We start from the raw sequence: 20329 nt of genomic DNA, 5'->3' as shown, positions 1-20329 counted from the left end.
GCCCCTTTTTTATTCAACCTGTACATTAACGAACTGGAGGAATTTCTTTTACTTGTAGAAGCAGATTACCCCTTAGTTGAGCGCAAAGGGGTACCTGTATTACTCTACGCCGACGATGCTGTTCTTATTTCTAGAACAGCAATCGGCCTCCAGAAACTATTAAATTCCTTCCACAAATTTATGGAGTCACGTGGTTTAAGCATAAATAACTCCAAGTCCTTCGTTATGAAAGCAGGTAAGGGTATTCTGAAACCTGACCATTTCAGTATAAATGGGGAGAAAATTCCATCAACCAACTCCTTCTCTTACCTCGGGGTCCTGTTAGATTACAAGTTATCATGGGGCCCAGCAGTCTCCAAAAAGAAGGGAGAAACAACAAGGGTCAATGCGGCCATCCTTGGCTTTGCAAAAAAAATCGGCAATTGCCCGTTGGCTGCATTGCTTAAATTGTACCAGGCAAAAAGCGTTGCTGTTGCCTGTCATGGGAGTGAGCTCTGGGGCTATCGTAAGACTAAAGACCTAGAGGTCGCAGAAAATAACTTCCTAAAAAAGATCCTAAGACTGCCCAGGGGTATCGGGAATTACTCAGTACACGAGGAGCTGGGGGTCCCCTATCTAGGTGACAGAATAGCAGTAAGCCCAGTCACATGTTGGTTGAACTGTTGGCTAAACAATGAAATTCCATTAACACATGCCCTACTGAAAGAAGCTTTACAGCTAGATGGGAGATTTAAGGTACCGTGGGTAAAGTATATAAAGGACAGCCTAACGGCAATTGGTCGACAGGATCTGTTTTATGCCCCAAACACAATTAGAAAATCTGATGTGAGCCTGGTCAAGAATGCCATAGTTTTGTTAAGATGTACCGACAGAGAAGAGGTCGAGATACAGAAGGTCAGTGTTAGGAAACATCTATTGTTAAAAACATGCTTGCAAACAGAACCTTACCTGACATGGCCTATGTCTAGCTATGAACGGTTTCTGCTAACAAGGTTCCGCTTTGACCTCTATCATCTCCTATTGGCATTCCCAAGTGGTGCTCAACGGGGCGATGTGTTGCCAGCTTGTGGCTGCGACGGAAAGTCTCCTCAAGATCTGGCACACTTCCTTTTTATTTGCCCCTATTACTCTACTCCACGGAAATTATACCTTAAACCGTGCCTTAAAAAAATGAGTTTCACACAAATTAAACCCACACTTTATTACCTACAACTACTGAATAGTGACTGTACTTTGTTTGTATGTAACTTTTAAAAAAAGCCATCTGCTTCAGGAAAAGCATGGATGGCTAACCATGCTGCAAAAAATTGCTGGTGCTTTTTAAGATCAGTTATTTATATTTTTAACCATATATTGCCCATGCTCCTATTGTCTGATATATTGTACTGTTTACTGTGTCATTATTTGCCATTTAAAAATGAATTATGTGTAATGTTTTTAATTGTGTGCTTATAAAATGCACTTTTATGATTGTAAAACCTACAATCGAATAAAGATTATGAATTGAATTGAATTGAGTTAAGCCTTTAAGGCTGCTTAGTCCATGCTACCCTTAGGATAGCTTGTCTATAAGGTTGACTTACAACCATCACCATAAGGGATTGTTTAAACTGATACAAGGTGCCCCCAGAATTGGAGACATCATATATCAGGCCAACTTCTCACATTGGTGTGCAGCGGTTAGGATTTGAGCTTGCTGTTGTTTTACCATTGCAATCTTTTTATCAAATTGAAAGATCACATTAAGTACCTAGGTACATATAAACAAAGCTTACATATTTAGGTTCTACTGAACTTAGTAGTTGTAGATCAAAGGGCTTAGCACACCCTGCCTACAACTCACTAGCAAGGTACAGTAGGAAAACACTTAGTGTAGGTAAGTACACCACTTACACCTCACTAGCAGTCATGTCTGGCACAGGTGAGCCTTCCAATGCTCTGCCTGTGTTGGTTGACCTTACCAAGGCACCTTCCAGCTATGACAAACTCAGCCATAAGGACTTGAGTACCTTGTGTACTTCAAGGGGGCTGAAAAGGGGTCACAACCCTACCATTCCCATCCTGATAGCCATCCTGGAGAAGGATGATCTTGAGAAAGCTAGAGTAGCTCCCTTAGAGTCAGGAGATGGAGTGAATCCCCCAGAGACTGTGAACACCCCCCAGATGTAGAAGATGTGGAGGTGGACCCTGAATCAGAAGAGGAAGAGTCAGATCATGATCAAGGGGATACCCAGGTACCAGTTGGGAGGCTTAGCCAAGCCAACATGTTCTTACATGGAAATGGAGAGGGCCAGCACCTCCCCAGAGTACATAACAGAGCTGTTCCAGGCAATAAAGAGTGAGATCTCCCTCAAGGGATTCTCACATTTCTAGTGCCTCAAGAGAATCTCAAAGGGGAATGACTCCCCCCCCCAGAGAAGAGAGCATAGGGCCAGAATGAGGGCGGTCCAACCACAGATAGAGAGGGAAGAGGTAGCCTTGGCCCAAGCTAAACTTGCTTTAGCAAGGGAACAAAAATTGAGTGGATTAGATTCCACTGGTGGAAGCAACATAATTTCTAGAGAGAAAGACAGGTCCTATGATACTAGAAACCTGAGCAAGATTGTGCCCCCCTACAAGGAAGGGGATGACATCCACAAGTGGATAACTGCTCTTGAAAGAGTCTGCATGGTACAGCAGGTTCCTCAAGTCCAGTGGGATGCAATCTTATGGCTCTCCTTTTCTGAGAAAGGGAGAGATACGCTCCTCACTGTTAGACAGGAGGATGCTAAAAACTACACTGTCCTGAAGAGTGCTTTAATAGATGGGTTTGGCTTAACCACTGAACAGTACAGGTTAATGTTCAGAGATACCCAGAAGACACAGAATCAGGACTGGACTGATTTTGTAGATTGTGCTACTAAGGCTCTGGAAGGTTGGCTACATGGCAGCAAAGTACATGACTATACAGGATTGTATAATTTGATTATGAGGGAGCAGATCCTAAGTAATTGTCAGAAACAGCCTTTGCACCAGCACCTGGTGGACTCAGATCTGACCTCTCCACAAGAATTGGGTAAGAGGGCAGACAAATGCGTCAGAACCAGGATTAGGCCTAAGAATCAGGGTAATAACCAAAAGAAGGATACTTCCAAGGCTCAAGAGGAGGGTGGGGATAAATCTAAAGACAAGTCTCCCACAGGGCCCCAAAACTCCAAGGATGGGGGTGGGTCCCAGAACAACTCCTCTAACCAGAAGAAACCTTACTGCCATGCCTGTAAATAGACTGGCCACTGGAAAACAGACAGCTGTTGTCCAAAGAATAGCAATAAAGAAAATATACCTCCAAGTAAAGCTCCAACATCTCCTGTTACTGCCAGCAGTAATGCCCCAGGTGGTGGGAGCACCCCCCAAAATTTGGCTGGGTTTACTTTTGGAACTCAGGTGGACTCTGGCCTAACCAGGTCCCCTATCATATCTACTCTTGTCTGTGACAATGGCATGGGGTTTGCCAATTTCACTGCTTGCCCAAACACTTTGAGCAAGTACAGACAGGAGCCCCTCATCAATGGTCGGAAAGTTGAGGCCTTTAGAGACACAGGGGCTAGCATCACCATGGTGGCTGAATGTCTAGTCCTGTCAAGGCAACTTATACCTGGTGCCACATACCAGGTGACCAATATTGATGGAATAGAAACCAATCATCCCATGGCAGTAGTAAACCTCAGCTGGGGAGGTGTCATTGGCCCAAAGAGAGTGGCAGTGTCACCAAACTTGCCTGTGGATTGTCTACTTGGAAATGATTTGGAAATCTCAGCCTGGGCTGAGGTTGAACAGGAAATCCATTCTAGAATGGTAAATGTCCATGGAAAGGTTAGTGGGGCTGTGTTGGCCACAGCCCCAATCCAAGATGTCCTTCCTGAAAAGGTTGGTAGGGCTGTGCAAAACTCAGCTCCGTCTTTAGCAGAAGCCCTTCCTGAACAAGTTAGCAGAGCTGTTATGGTAACAGCCCATACCCAAACTGAGTCCCTTCCTGAAAAGGTTGGTGGGGCTGTGATGGCCACAGCCCAAACTCAAACTGATTCATGTGTTGTGAAGCCTGAAACTAGGGATCACTCCACACAAACAGAGAGCATTGAGGAGGAAGAGGAATCTCCCTCCCACCAGACATTAGGACATGATCAGCCTCCTCAGGGAACTGATCTTACCCCTGATGAAGGAACTGCCCCAGAGGTGGTTAGGCCTAGCCTGACAGAGCCTCTGATGTCACTGGACCCTTCTCAGGTGGGACCCAGTCTGGAGCAGGTAACCTGCCCCTCTCTACCTTGCCTTAGTCAGCCCAGGGCTGCAGAGGACAAGAAGGACAGTGAGCCCCAAAGGGCCCCCTGTCAAATAAAGCACCCCCATCAGCAGATTAGGGGCACCAAAGCTAGCAGCCCTAGCAAGGTGAAAACTTTAAAAATACCTGAGGGATCCTCCTTACCACTAGTTAGGGACCTCCCGCAAATGGACACTGTTGGGCACAGCCAAACCTGGGACCCTAAGGCCCCAAACCTGACCTGTCCACCAGTAAGCCAACCAAAGGGACCCAGCCTCCAGCTTTAGGTAGCCAGAGGTTGACCCTGAGAGCACAGTGCAACTCAGTCAAGGAAAGAAAGGCACACATGGTGGAAGGTGATTGATTGGAGGAAGCTGAGCCCTACATTAGTGGAGCCTCACTTCAGTACTCCATCTCAGCACCAGACTTTTACTTTGCCTAAACACACCACAGGTAGTAATTCCCCATGGTGGAGACCCTCGGATACCCCTAGGGTGAGGGATTACTTGGTGGACCATGACACAGGGGAGTAACCATGCTAGTGCAGGTACCTCCTTATATGGCCTCTCAGGTAATACCGGACTATGGTTACCCCAGATTTTTTGCCTAGTGTTTAGCTGGTTTTCGACTTAGTTGGCCTGGGACCCTGCTAATCAGGGCCCCAGGCTATCTGCTCTCTCTGTAAAATGGACTCCATGCACCCTAGGTACATTACCAATTTGGTACTGGACACCTTGTCAGCCCCTATACAGTGCACTATAGGTGCCCAGGGCATAGGTGCATCCAAGGCCTACCAGGAGCTGCAGCATATCTTTTGCCCCCCCTGACTGGTACTTAAATTGACACAACTGGCTGATCACTCAGCTGGGGAAAGGTGGTGTAATCACCCCTTGCTTAGATATAGTATACCTATATCTAAACCTATATCTGGACACATATATACCTATAAGTCACTCCTATGGCAGGCCTTAACAATCCTGGAGGCAGAGTGCTTGGTTTTATGTGAGATGATGCTCTAGCATGAGCCGGACCTGTCTGCAGCTGTCGGGACCAACTCCCTTAGCTGTTCTGGGATATTGCCATACCATATACTCTTAAATGCATTATAATCCATCGCGGTTATGTGCTAACTTTGGTTTGGCTTTATCAAAACATGTCGTGTAAGGTGTCATACGATTTAGAATACTACCCCCTCGCCAGTCCTGGCGACGGGGGTAGCATTCCACCCTTCTAGAGGGAGAAGACATGTTACTTTACTGAAACGCGGTTAATCCTAACCAGAGCCTCAGCATCACAAAATGGATGCTGCTGCCACCGACACGAGTCTGACCTCCTGCTGCTGACCGAAACTTGGCAGAGGAGGCCTGGACAAAGGGTTTCCTGTCGCAGGGAGGTGCTACACCTCCCCAGACAGGAGATAGTGGATTGGAGCAGGGAGGGCTGAAAGAAACTAGACACTGCATGGGGAGCACAAGGCTTCCCCTTGCATAATCCAGTCAAACCGGTTCTGGGGCTCTCCAGCCCCAGTCCTGGCGCGAAACTGGACAAAGGGAAAGGGGTGTAACCACCCCCTTCCCTGGTCCCACCCATAGGAGGGACCTAGCAGGTAATCCAGCCCACAGATTTGGAATAAGAGTGGGAGCAGTGCCAGCGCACATCAGATTATCCTGACTGAAACGTTGATACGTGGAAGACTGAAGAATCTCCCTTGTGGGCAAGGAGTGACCACCCTGTGCAAACAGGCACCATCCAGCACCTCACTGTTTGCTTTGTTGCAGTTCCTGCCGGAACTCGAGTGACAGAGATCGACAAGACCCAGCTTTCCCGTTTTCCAACAGACCGATCCACAGTCCCAGCGAATCTGAGACCCTTGGAGGCGACCTGAAGCGTGGGGCCGGCCATCTTGGAAAAACCACGAAGTGCTGACCGTGCAGCTCCCGAGGCTCCCTCGACGCTGTGCATTGGGGTTTGAGAAGCCCCAGCCCGAGCAGCTTTTGCACCAAAGCTACCCCCTCCACACTCACCGAGTGCTGCGTGGGGCCCTTCTGCATTTTGCTGCTCGACGCGTTGGTCCGGTCGCTTGCCCATTGGCTAGTGGCCCCAGTACCGACGAACCTTTGAATTTGCTCTGCCAGTCCGGTTGCTCTGGACTGGCCCTCGCTCCCCTGAAAAGGAGCACCCGCTCTGACCTTGCTGGTCCGAGTAAGAAGCGATCTTCGAATTCTGCGTGGGTTGCGCTTGCCAAGGTTTGTTTGCTCCAATCCGGAAGCCATGTAGAGAAAAAGTGTAGCAAACTCCAAGGGCATAGATAATCCCTAGATCAGAATCTAAACAAAGTGATAGACCCTCCACAACATTCAAATAAATGTGTGCTGAAACAGCGAGTTATACAAAAATTCTTCAATCTTTTTATTTTGATTATAGTATATTTTTTTTGTTATTTTTATCCTTTGTTTAAATTTCATTTACTTATTTATTTCATTTTTCACACTTAAAAAACATTTATATATAATACATAATGTTCAAACACAAGCAAGAAATTGGTTATTTACAACTAAAGACGTACAAAGACAATAAGTGAAAACAGAAAAATTACATAACCACAATTTCAAAAACAAATTAACCCAGTGATATACGAGATATTCAGTCGTTGGAATAATTGGTGAAGGCAATGCGGTTGAATGGAACTACGCGCGTTTCGGCCCAAGGCCTTCGTCAGGTGACCGTCATTCGTACATTTTATATAAATAGAGAAAGTGATATAACATAATAATTGTCAAGTTGTCGAATCAACACAGAGACTTCGCTTCCTATGGCGACAGTTTTTATTTCATTAGTATCGAGTCTGATATGCTGATTTATTTCTGCAAAATGACTTTCAGCGCACTTAGTCACGTGTTGATTTTAGTGAGTCAGGTCAATTGACGATAAAAACGTGTCCTTAGGATCTTTATTCCAGTAGCCTGACTCTCAGATATCCGACGATTATTATTTGCAATCTTTCAGGGCAACATCCTATTTTTTCTGATCGTATTCCCGCAAAAAATGTCAAATGTCGTGATCAGTTTCTTTGTAGTAAATATGTACTTGATGCAGTGACGCCGGCACATGTGCTGGATGGGAATATTTTATTATATAAACACTTAGCGTATTGATATCAGTGCATCCGCCAGATATAGGTTCACGTGGGGCAGGCTTCCCATAACCTTCGTCTTTGGACTCTCGTGCGCTCGGACGGGGGTTCTGATCGGTCGGTGCTTCTAATGTCCGCGATCAAATTTATTTGAATGTTGTGGAGGGTCTATCACTTTGTTTAGATTCTGATCTAGGGATTATCTATGCCCTTGGAGTTTGCTACACTTTTTCTCTACATAGTTTACCTTCCCTACGAGTAGCTAACTAAGTACATTGTAGGGGCCCCCTTTTTCCCATCCAATCCGGAAGCCGACACCGCCGACAGCGAGAGCCTTCGTGGGACAGCTCGTGATCCACTCCTGGACATCCTCGGTGCCCCAGAGTCCACGTGGCAGCGGAGACAAGCTTCACGACAACTACCTGATTGCGCCCGTCATTGCCTGGTTCCTTCCTGGTCACTGCTGAGTGACCCAGACTCTGTCCCCTCTGCTTTCAGGTACTCTACATCTTCGATCCACCCTTGGATGCAACCGGACACCTCTCTTCTGGACGCCTGCAGTATCTTTATCTCCAGGCACCATCAGACTGCGTGACGAAACCAGACACACTTTGGCACCTGTGCACCCGCTTCCTGTGGGTGAGGTAACTCGTGAACACCGATGCTCCTGCATTGGTATACACCTCTAGTGTCTAAGTCTAAAGTTTTGTAATTCTAGTTGACTTTGCATTGGTGCATGTGTATGCTTTTAGCGCTGCACCCGAGTCCCGCAGGCCTTTCCTGACTTGACCACTGCTAGTCCCGAATAGCCCCAGCGATTCCCAAGGCCTCAGGCCTTACCACTGTTCGAGTAGTGATACTTATACCACTATTCTAGTATATGGTTTGAGTGGCCTCTGGGCCTCATCCATAATTGTGCAACTTTCATATGTTTTACTGTGCTTTTGTTTAAACGATTGTGCTTCTAGACTCATAAAGAGTATAAAGGATTATTCTGAGAATAAATACATATATTTTTAGAATATATAACTTGTGTGGTGTCCTTTCATTTGATATTACAGGATTGTGATTGGTAAAACAGCTGGCTTCACATGCCCTCTTGAGTTAAGCCTTTAAGGCTGCTTAGTCTATGCTACCCTTAGGATAGCTTGTCTATAAGGTTGACTTACAACCATCACCATAAGGGATTGTTTGGACTGATACAAGGTGCCCCCAGAATTGGAGACATCATATATCAGGCCAACATCTCACAAAGGGATAGGAAGCAGGAAGGGTGTGAGCAAAGGGGGCAGGGAGCAAATACTCGAGAATGCAGAGACAGCAGTGGGGTTTCAGAAGAGGCAAGATGTAGAGCGTAAACAGCAGAAGGGACATGGAGCAGAGAAGGCAGTGCACATGGGAGGTGACAGGGAACAGAGGGTGGTGTCTTAATGCTTGTGGAGCTGAACAAGAGCAGAGAGAACAGTGTGAGCAAACCAGCAGGGTGGAGAGTGTGAAGTTGGGGCAGTGTTTGCGGAGAAGGGTCAGGGTGGTAATGAACAGGTAGTGAAAAGAAGAGGCCAAGAGCAAAGAAGGCAGTGTAAGATCAGGAAATTCAGGGTGCAGAGGGGGCAATCTGTGTGTGAACGTGTAAGGGGAAGGGAGTTAAATGTGTCATCAGAGAAAGCAGGGTACAGGGTGTTAGTGTGTGAAAAAAGATAAGAACCGGAAGGGCACTGAGTGTGAAGAGGGCAGTGTGTAAAGAGGGTATTTTGTTAGCAGAATGGAACAAGGAGCAGTGAGGGCAACATGTGAGCAGATGGTTCAGGGAGCTGAGAGGATACTATAGAGCAGATAGGCAAGGTGGAATGGGGACAGTGCGTGAGAGAAGATGCGTCCATGCGTGCAGGGTACCAAATTGAACAAAGTGGTAGAAGAAGGCGTTGAAAGTGCATTGTGTACGCTCAAGTGTCAGGGAGCAACACAGGCATTGTGGGAGATGAAGAGACGAAAAAGGCTGGGTGCAGAGGGGGTAGTGTGCGAGTCGAAGGGCTAGGAGCAGAGATGGAAGTGAGTATACAGAGCGGATAGGTGGTAGATGGGAGCATAAGGAGCAGGAGGAACAGGGCTGTGAAAGAGCAGTGTGTGAGCATTAGTTGAAATTTGAAAAGCAGTTTATTGCATTGGCCAGTTTTTAAATGTAACATATTGCATATCACTCAGATGAATTTACCTTCACTACACCGTTCAATCTGCATTTCCTTCTCATTTTACAGCCAAATTTGGGTTATCTGCCCTTGGCTGCATCAATAATTTTTTGGACCTGGTTCATATGATTGCTGGCCATTTTCTTCGGATTCTCTCATTGGCACAATCAGCCTTGCGATTAAACACAACAGTGCATATTGGCAGGTTGGACAGCTCTTTAATTTGTATATATAGATTGAAATCATCCACTGCAGCACTCCACGGTCCAGGAAGGACCACATCAACCAGCCTGCCCCTCTTGCTGGCGCCACATACAGCGTCAGGCCGCAGCGCCTGGATGCACTTGAAAACAGGGCACAAGCTCCCGCAACGCGGGAAAGCGCTCAAGCGTTCCCGGGCGGGCCTGTCTGTGGCCTTCAATGGCAGGGCAGGGCCAGGTGTCTTCGGTCTTGGTTCTTTGGGTGCCCATACTGTCTCGCCCTCTGGAATACAACGGGACATCAAGATCATCATCTGTGACCTTGCAGCATTCAAGTAAGCTTTCATCAGGTATTAAGTAAACCTTTTGGGATAGCTGCTAGTTTGAAATCAGGGGATGGAAAGATGGCTACTCTAAAAATCCTTGCAAACTCGACACTTGACTGCTTTCTTCTTCGGGCTGCCAAAGGCATAGTCAAAGAGGTACAGGTTACGGAGCTGCCCGTTTAGAAGGAATTATAGCTAAAAACGTACTTCCTATACTTACCAGACTGGAGAAATTGGAGTCAACAGTCACATTACTTTGCAGCTTGGTCTCGGACAATCCCTTAGGGGAAGAGCGAGGGGTGGTAACACATGTGAGGGGGTAGATGGAGGTAGGGTCCCCCAGTGAGGCCTGAATACGGGGTCCTTGACACCGGGTGTCGTTTAATCTACTTGTGCAGCAGGCAAAGAACAACTAAGTAGTGCTACTAGTGCCACCAGAGCAGAGCAACAGAAACCAGCAGGGCCTACGTATATAAATCACATAAATTACGCAGGGAATCGAAGTCTGCCTTCTGGATCTCCAAGGCCAAGAACATCACATGTAACCTCTGCAGGGGTTGGTATTTTTCAACACCACAACACCCGCTACAACACAATCAAACTTGCGGCCTAAAAATAATTTAGTTAGCCCAGATGATAGGATCACATTGCACCTTCCACCGGAGTGTTGCCCTTATGTGGCAATTCTCACCAATGTTCCCCCGCTGCAAGATGGTCAAAAGGAATCACACACTGAGCTGAAAAACAAAGTTTGTTATTGGTTAACACAGAATACAAATTTTTCTAACACCCATTATCGGGATATTTTGTTCTTAAGGCGGGTAGGCTGGGTTGGTCCATTGTTAAAGTCTCTTGATGGAGACTGTATTGTTATAAACTGCAGGTTCGAGGCATGTGGGCTGCTGAATTCATATCTGTGCATAGATCGCCGCCTAGTGTTGGGTCCGGATGATTGCACATTGTTGTCCTGGAAGAGTCTTAGAAGTATCACGAGATAGGTGGCTCCTCCCCTGGACTACAGTGCGCATGGGCATCGACTCCATCCTCAGATTGTTTTTTTCCGCCATTGGGTTCGGATGTCTTTGGGTTCCCTCTAGTCGGAATCGATAAAAAACTTTCTTAAGACCAAAAGGTCTTTAGTTCTTCGTCGGTATAGTCTTGCGTTCGGTCTTAGTTCTTCCAGCTCGGTTCCGAGCCGGATTCAATACACCCGCGTGCTTTCGGCGCGGAAGGCCCAGTCGACGCATCAGACCCTATCGGCTGTTCGTCATGGACCTTAGTCCATTTAAGAGATGTCCCGTCTGCAACTCGAAGTATCCCCACATCGACGTCCACCCGGTGTGCAGCAAGTGTCTGTCGCCGGACCATGATGAAGCCAAGTGCCTGGCTTGTTCCCGCTTCAGGTCCAAGAAGACGCTTAAGCTTCGACGCGCTGCGCGCCAGGAGGCCCAGCAAGCTGCACCGGCGCCTGCGGACATTTTCGATGCTGGGGATGTCGAGGAAGAATCTACCAGGGACATCAGTGAGTCGAACCCCGCGACGGACGTCGACTACGACTACGACGCGGACGCCGAAATGTTCGAAGCTGAAGAAGACGTTGACGAGGTAGGAGACGACGATGGGGCCCTCAGGGCCATGGAGGATAGCTCGGACGAAGAGCTACCTCAAACTGACACTGGGGCCGTACCAATTCATAAGGCTCCGGTCGAGGGATCGCCACTAGGCCTTACCCAAGATCTTACGATGGGTTCTACGGCCCCGCCTTCGGGCTCGGCCACGGACATTGCTGTTGAGCCGCACCCTGGAAAATCGAAACCGAACGTGAAACCTACGGTCTCGACACAAGAAACAGCGCAGGTGCACTCCTCGAAACTGAAAGTGCGCATCACTTTGGTCGGATCCAAGGCCTCGGAACCCTTGGCGCCGAAGAAGCAGAAGGGTGTTGTCGAGCCGAAGGCTCAAGTCAAGGGCGTCGAGACGAAGTCTGCTGCGCCGAAGACTAAAGTCAAGGTGGTCAAGCCGAGTACATCGGTGCCGAAGGCGGTCGACACCAGCAAAAGACTCGGTGACCCGAAGAAAGCTCTCGGTGACCCGAAGAAAGGACTCAGTGACCCGAAGGTTCTCGAGACTCCGCGTCAACAGGACAGGGCCAAGAGCGGCGCACCCCGAGAGTCCACTCCTGGCGAGGCCTCGAAGGATCCCGTTGAACCGGCGCGCCCGTCCGCCGCTTTCACCAAGAAGGTGACGGACTCCCTACAGCGCATCAGGGAGAAGGCCTCAACGGTCGGACCAAAAGATCCTCCGCCTCCGAAGCCGGTCGAGAAACCTCACAAGGCGTCGACGCCCATTCACTTTACTATGCCGCCAAAGGTGGCGCCGAAGGCTTTCACTCCTAAGGCGGTCGCCAGCGTCCCCGAGAAGGTTTCCTCGGTGCCGAAGTCGTCGACGGTGGTCTCCACCCCTAAGCCTCGACGACCTTCAGTAGACGAGCAACAAGAACACTTTATTGATGCCGAAACGGGCAGGCTTTCCCTCCACAAGCGGAAAATTGCCCCGGAACAACCAATGGAGTCCTAAAAGATTCCTCTGAAGAAAAAGAAGGACTCTGCTTCCACTCCTGTCTTGGTGGAACCGCTTTCTCCACAGACTCATGATGTTTCGCCCACTTACTTAATGAGATGAGTACAGCTATCCTGTCTATACAGACCCTGATGATACCAATGAACCCTGGGCTGCTGGTGCGGACCCAGGTGATCCTCATTCAGGACAAGACTCTCAACTATATTCTGTGAAGACGTCTCCTACAGAAGATTCTGCAGCATTCAATGCCCTCATTGAACGGGCAGCTAAAAATCACATCGTCCAGCTCCATGCTGACCCTATTGACGTCGATTTCCTTTTTGATACCTTCTCAGTCTCGGAGAGGACTGTCAAGTCTCTACCTATGTTAAAAGGTGTCTTAAAACATGCTGGAGAGATCTTTAAAGAGCCTACCAGGGCGAGGGTGATAAACCCTAGGATTGAAAAAAAGTATAAGCCAGCGCCTACTGATCCTACCTACATCAAGGGACAGTTGCCTCTGGACTCTCTTGTCGTCTCGAATGCCCGGAAGAGGGCTAATTCTCAGACTACGGGTGATGCTCCTCCCCCAGACAAAGAATCTAAGGTCTTTGAGGCATCGGGGAAAAGGGTGGCAGCACAAGCGGCCAACATCTGGCGCATTTTCAATACACAAGCGCTTCTGGCGAGGTATGACAGGGCACACTATGACACACTGGAGACCCTGTTGCAGCACCTGCCTGATGAATACAAGGAGGCAGCTGAGATGCTTATTCAGGAAGGGAAGCTGATCTCTAATGCTTCAATTAAGTGCGCTCTGGACGCGGCTGACACCGCAGCCAGGGCTGTCAACACTAGCGTCATGCTGAGACGACATGCCTGGCTGAGAATCTCGGGATTTAAGCCAGAGATACAAACCACCATCCTTAATCAAACAGTGAATCCAGATCACCTGTTTGGCCCAGAGGTTGACACCACCTTAGAAAAGATTAAGAAGGACACTGAAACTGCTAAATCCATGGGTGCCTTACAGTCCCAGCAGTTTCGGGGTGGGTCTTTTCGACGCTCAAGCACTAGAGGCGTTTCTAGAGGCCAGCTCTCCCAAACCACGCAGTACTACAAAGGCAACACTCAGTCCACATACACCAACAAAAGTCGAGGTGGATATCGTGGTAACAGCGCCAAGGGCAGAGGTCGTGGAAACAACAACTTCAGATCCTCTGCCACCAACAAACAGTGACGCCTTGTCACTGCCCCCGACCATGCAACACCGGTCGGGGGGAGACTTCAGCAGTTCCTGCCGGGCTGGAGAACCATCACCACAGACAGGTGGGTCAGAAAACTTATACAATGCGGTTATTGTCTGGAGTTACCATCCACTCCACCCAACATACCCCCAAGACACCGTCATATGTCTGCCGAGCATTTGCACTTATTGCAGAAGGAGGTCCTCGTCATGCTGCAAAAAGGAGCAATAGAGCTCGTGCCTGTGCAGGAAAGAGGCACAGGGGTCTACTCCCTGTACTTCTTAATACCAAAAAAGGACGGGTCCCTCAGGCCCATCCTGGAACTCAGGCCCCTCAACCAGTACATCCTGTCGGAGCACTTCCATATGCTGACCCTGCAGCAAGTGCTCCCGTTGCTCAGTCAGGGGGATTTTCTCGCAACTTTAGACCTAAAGGATGCGTATTTTCACATTCCACTGCACCCGTCACACAGAAAATACCTCTGGTTCACCATCCAAAACCAACACTACCAGTTCAAGGTTTTGCCTTTCGGAGTCACCACGGCACCCAGGGTGTTCACAAAGTGCCTGGCAACAGTGGTGGCGCACCTAAGGAGACGGATCATTCATGTCTACCCTTATCTGGACGACTGGCTCATCCAGGCGAAGTCAGCCCAGCAGTGTGCCGCTCACGTGTCCCACACCATTCACCTCCTTCACGACCTGGGATTCTCACTGAATTACCCAAAATCCCACCTCCAGCCCGCCCACATACGGCAGTATCTGGGTGCGACGATGAACACTCTGGCAGCCACAGCACAGCCGAATTCAGTGAGGGTCAGCAGCATTCAATCGCTGATACAACGATTCAGACCCCAACACTCGCTTCCAGCAAGAGTGTTCATGCAGTTGATAGGCATGATGGCCTCCTGCATTTCCATAGTCCCGCACGCGAGACTACATATGCGTCCGCTTCAGGAGTGCCTTGCACGTCAGTGGACTCAGGCTCACGGGCAGTTGAAAGACCTAGTGTTGGTGAGCGGTCGGACATACAACTCTCTGCATTGGTGGAATCCACGAAACCTTTGCAAGGGACGACCGTTCCAAGAGCCTGTGCCACAGATAATCCTGACAACGGATGCTTCTCTCCAGGGATGGGGAGCTCATGTACTCCATTACACTGTGCAGGGACTATGGACCCAACAGCAACGGAAGATGCACATCAATGTTCTGGAACTGATGGCAATCTTCATGGCACTAAAAGCTTTCAAAGTACATCTGTGCAACAAGGTCATGTTGATCCGGACGGACAACATGACAGCCATGTACTACATTCAGAAAAAGGGAGGTACCCACTCTCCGCAGCGGTCTCATCTGGCTCAGAGCATGTGGAAATGGGCCATTCAGAGGAACATCTTCCTCATGGCAGAACACCTCCCGGGCAAGGACAATCAGATGGCGGACCTGCTCAGCAGGTACAGCCACCAAATGCACGAGTGGGAGTTGCATCCATCAGTACTCCACCGTACTTCCAAAAGTGGGGTCATCCAGAGATAGACCTGTTCGCCACAAGGGAGAACGCAAAATGCCAAAGCTTCGCCGCCAGGTTTCCACACCCGCAGTCGCAGGGCAATGCGATATGGATGAACTGGTCAGGCAGATTTGCGTACGCTTTTCCCCCAGCACCTCTGATACCGCTGGTGGCACGCAAACTCAGGCAGCACTCGATGACTCTCATCCTGGTTGCTCCAACGTGGGCTCGCCAACCATGGTATACCACGTTTCTGGAACTGTTCGTGGTACCGCATCAGAGGTTACGCCTCACACCCAGCCTTCTGACGCAGAGCCATGGCGACATTCAGCATCCAGATCCGCAACAGCTCAACCTGGCGATCTGGCTCCTGAGGTCTTAGAGTTTGGCTACCTAAACTTGCCTCCAGACTGCATGGACATCATCCGGGAGGCAAGGAAGCCCACCAATAGAGCATGCTACGCGGCGAAGTGGAAGCGGTTTGTCATTTACTGTGCAGACCACAACATTAACCCGCTAGATGCATCTATTCAGAACATCATTTGTTATCTTTTCCATCTGTACAAATGTAATTTGGCCTATACTTCCATTCGCATACATCTATCTGCGATGGCTGCTTATCTCCAAAGCAGGCAGCACCTCTCACTTTTCAGGGTGCCTGCTATTAAAGCCTTCCTAGAAGGGCTCAAGCGTGTTATTCCTCCACAGACTCCACCAGCTCCGGAGTGGAACCTCAATGTGGTCCTCACCAGGCTGATGGGTCCCCCCTTTGAACCGCTGCATTCCTGCGAGATTCAGTTCTTGACATGGAAAGTGGCTTTCCTTATTGCGATTACATCGCTGCGACAAGTTAGTGAGCTCCAGGCACTAACCATACAAGAGCCATTTATTCAAATTCATTCCAACAGGGTGGTGCTCCGCACTAACCCTAAATTTCTTCCTAAAGTAGTATCTCAATTCCATATTAACCAAACTATTGAATTACCTGTGTTCTTCCAAAATCCTGAGTCATTGGCGGAGAGAATGCTCCACACCCTTGACGTCAAAAGGGCCTTGATGTATTACATTGATAGGACCAAGGATTTTAGGAAAACTAAACAACTCTTTGTTGCCTTTGCGCCACAACACAAAGGTAACCCCATTTCCAAAGCTGGTATAGCTAGGTGGATAGTTAAATGTATTCAGATATGCTATCTGAAAGCCAAACGTACTCTCACCATTCCACCGCGGGCCCACTCCACCAGAAAGTTGGGGGCCTCTATGGCTTTCCTTGGAAATATCCCTTTGGAAGACATATGTAGAGCAGTCACATGGTCTACCACACACACATTTACAAAGCATTATTGTGTTGATGTGCACTCCAAACAGCAGGCAGCTGTAGGGCAGGCAGTTCTAAAAACACTTTTCCAGACTGCTGCAGCTGGCACGGGCGGCCGCCGCTAATGGAGGGACTGCTTTGTATTCTATGCACAGATATGAATTCAGCAGCCCACATGCCTCGAACCGAATATGCTACTTACCAGTATGCATCTGTTCTTGGCATGTAGGGCTGCTGACATTCATATCACCCGCCCTCCTCCCCGGCGCCTGTAGCAGCTGCAGAATTCTCACATACTTCTAGCATGGTCATCTTTCACTTAGTTTCACTCCATCTTGGTCACAATGGCTAAAAACAATCTGAGGATGGAGTCGATGCCCATGCGCACTGTAGTCCAGGAGAGGAGCCACCTATCTCGTGATACTTCGAAGACTCTTCCAGGACAACAATGTGCAATCATCCGGACCCAACACTAGGCGGCGATCTATGCACAGATATGAATGTCAGCAGCCCTACATGCCAAGAACAGATGCATACTGGTAAGTAGCATATTCGATCCCCATCTATGGCAGCACATCTGGATGGTAGGGGGACACAATCAGCAAGCCAGAGGCTGGGCCTGGGAATTAAAATTCTACCTCTTTCTTTTACAGACATCTTGATTACAGAGGAGTGGGTATCCTAGCTAGCAGGCCCACCATACAGATGACTGCCACACATAGGGAGGCCCCCTTTTTGGAACTTAGCAATAGATATTAAGCATTGTCTGATCTAGATCCCCAAGATTGACCATTAGTAGCATTGATTACATCCCCAATAACTTCTGAGGAGCCACATGTCACGCAGTTAGAGGCAACCCCAGACTATTCTAGTAATAATGCTGCTCCTCCAGGGAACCCAATCAGAAAGAATAGGCCTCATCAGCAACAAACTGATTCCCTTGAACACATTATTAGGATTCAAGTACAGGCACTCTTTTAATCCCCAAGATATGAAAATCCTATCATGGAATGTGGCAGGTGTAAAATCAAAGTTAATTGACCCTGACTGGTGCAATCTAGTAGACAACTTCCATATATGCCTACTGCAGGAGACTTGGGCTGTAGTGCTAATGCACAGGGTGGGGCTTACCACATGTAGTATCCAAGCTAAGCAGTCAACAGTTGGTCGCCCTGCTGGCGGCCTTCTGATATGGGTGAAAAACACATTGGCATGTTAAATTAAGATGTTAAAAATCTGTTCAGACGAAATACTTGGGCTTGAACTGTGCTCGCTGAAAGGGAACACTCAAATTAGGTTATTTAATATATATAACCAATTTGGTAGTGCCCATAAGCTTTCCACGACTATAACTACACTCACTAATTATCTTGACACCCTCCAGGGGAACCACCGACTGATAGTTACAGGTGATTTTAATACAACATACGAACCTGTTGACTATATACAGGACTTACTAGCAGAAGATGATGAAACTAAAGGGATTCCTAAGCTCCAGATATCTCCAGTCAAAAAGCGTACTAGGGTTGGAGAACAGATTCTTTCATTTACTATTGGCTATGGGGTCCGTGCCTGTAATGGCAGGACACGGTCTGATAAAGAAGCACGTCACACCTTTAAGAGGGGTGACAGAAAAAGCTGAATCGAATATATACTTGTTGATCTCCAATTATGGGCAAATGTCAATGACATGGTCATTTTAAACAGGGAAGACAGTGACCATTAAGCTTTGGCACTTACACTGTCTGGCTTATCACTACTACAAGGCCAGCCACAGTACCAGAGCACCCCAGTTATTACCAGTAATAATGATAAAAGGGTCAAATGGCCAATGATACTCGCTGATCAAACCGCTCTGCCAAAAATATGCTTAGAAGTAGAGCAGGTCTTCCCTAGCTTGAGTAACAGTGATAATAGTAAAGATGACATTCTGGCCATATTCTTACAACTAAATACCACACTAAGACCCTTCTTTTATAGACAGTGTAGTAAAGCCCAACCAGCTCGCAGAACCGCCCCATGGTTCAACAAGGCTTGTAAAACTGCAAGGGATGATCTTTTCACAGCAGTGAAGTTAAGACTCCATTCAGACATTAGTGATTGTGGGAAGCTCTATAAAGTTGCCCAAAACAAGGCCAAAAGAGACTGGGAATCTGAAAATTGGAGAATGTTTGTGGAGGCATCAAGACAAAAGAGTAGCCAACTGTTCTGGTATCTTCTGTCTTCCATGTGTGGGAAGAGTACTTCGAACACTTATATGCAGGACATGGCGAGGCCTCTGATCTGGGTCTACAACATAGATCGTTAAACCTGTCATCAATGGAGGGGACTGCCATTACTCTACAGAAAACGATAACAGCAATAAAGTCACTACAGCAAGGGAAAGCCCCAGGACTGGACAAGATTCCGGGAGAATTGTATAGGGCTGAGCCGGTAATATGGGGACCTCTACTACAGGTGGTTTTAAATACCCTTTTGAGTGGAGGAGAGATACCGGCGTCCTGGCGAGGCGCCAAAATCATCCCCATTTACAAAAAAGGGGACAAATGTTCTCCTGAAAATTACAGGCCAAGAAGCCTTATTGATGTCTCCCAAAAGCTTTTCTGTAAAATCTTCCTGAATAGGATCCAAAATTGGATTGAGGACAACAATGTCCGGTCGGATCTACAGGCAGGCTTTAGGGCATCCACCAGCACAATTGATCAAGTCTTCAGATTTCTTATGCTCATATGGAAGAAAGCGACTGTGGGCAGAGGTCATCTGTATGTTGTGTTCATGAATTTAAAAACAGCTTTTGAAAATGCATCCATATTGTTAGTATGTCCCACCTGTCAAACTTCCCCGGAGACCCTTATACATTTTCTATTTCTTTGCCCGTCTTATGTTGCTCATCGGAAAAAATGACTTTGCCTGTATGCCGCTCCCTAAGCTTTACACACCCAAATTATGCACTAAGAATTTTTGTGTCTGATACTACTAGTTGGTTGTTTTTTGCAATTTCAAGATACTTATTGTATGCTTGGTGGAAAAGATCCAAACTAACCAAAAATGCATCCGTGATCAACTTATAACCTTAACAAACGATCTTTATTGAATTGTCCTATGAATTGTTTTTAATATGACAAAATATTCACTGTTTTAAAAAAAAACTATAATGCTGCTATCTATGTTACGGGATGTTTTAAATCAATTCTATTTTAAATTGATGTATTGTACTGTAATCTTAATTGTTTTACTCATATGATGTGTTTTTATTTTATGATGTAAATGATCATACATTTGATCGAAATAAATATATATATAGATTGATCAGCTGTTGGGTTCTGTGCTGCTGCAACACCAATGTATGATCAAAATAAGGACCATTTTAATATAGGCACACCACTACAGGCTCACATTGTTCTTTCGGTGAATACCTGCAAAAGCCACCATTAGAGAAAGAGAAGAGAGGTCCTTTACTTATTTTTAGGTTTAGTGTGATTTTTAGCTCATTGCTACACATTTTCCTTGCAATGCTACACATTTTCCTTGCAATAATACATTAGTGAAATATA

At 47.5% G+C, this 20329-nt stretch overlaps 1 protein-coding gene across 18 annotated transcripts in view; it reads left to right on the top strand.

The window, feature by feature from the left end:
- AFDN (afadin, adherens junction formation factor) overlaps positions 1-20329 on the top strand; it is a 2152715-nt gene that overhangs the window by 1804795 nt on the left and 327591 nt on the right. The window lies entirely within an intron of this gene.

The sequence above is a fragment of the Lissotriton vulgaris genome, chromosome 6 (genome assembly GCF_964263255.1).
Source record: "Lissotriton vulgaris chromosome 6, aLisVul1.2, whole genome shotgun sequence".
Classification (NCBI taxonomy): domain Eukaryota; kingdom Metazoa; phylum Chordata; class Amphibia; order Caudata; family Salamandridae; genus Lissotriton; species Lissotriton vulgaris.
Note: the sequence above shows the minus strand (reverse complement) of the source record. Positions and strands in the feature narration are given on the sequence as shown.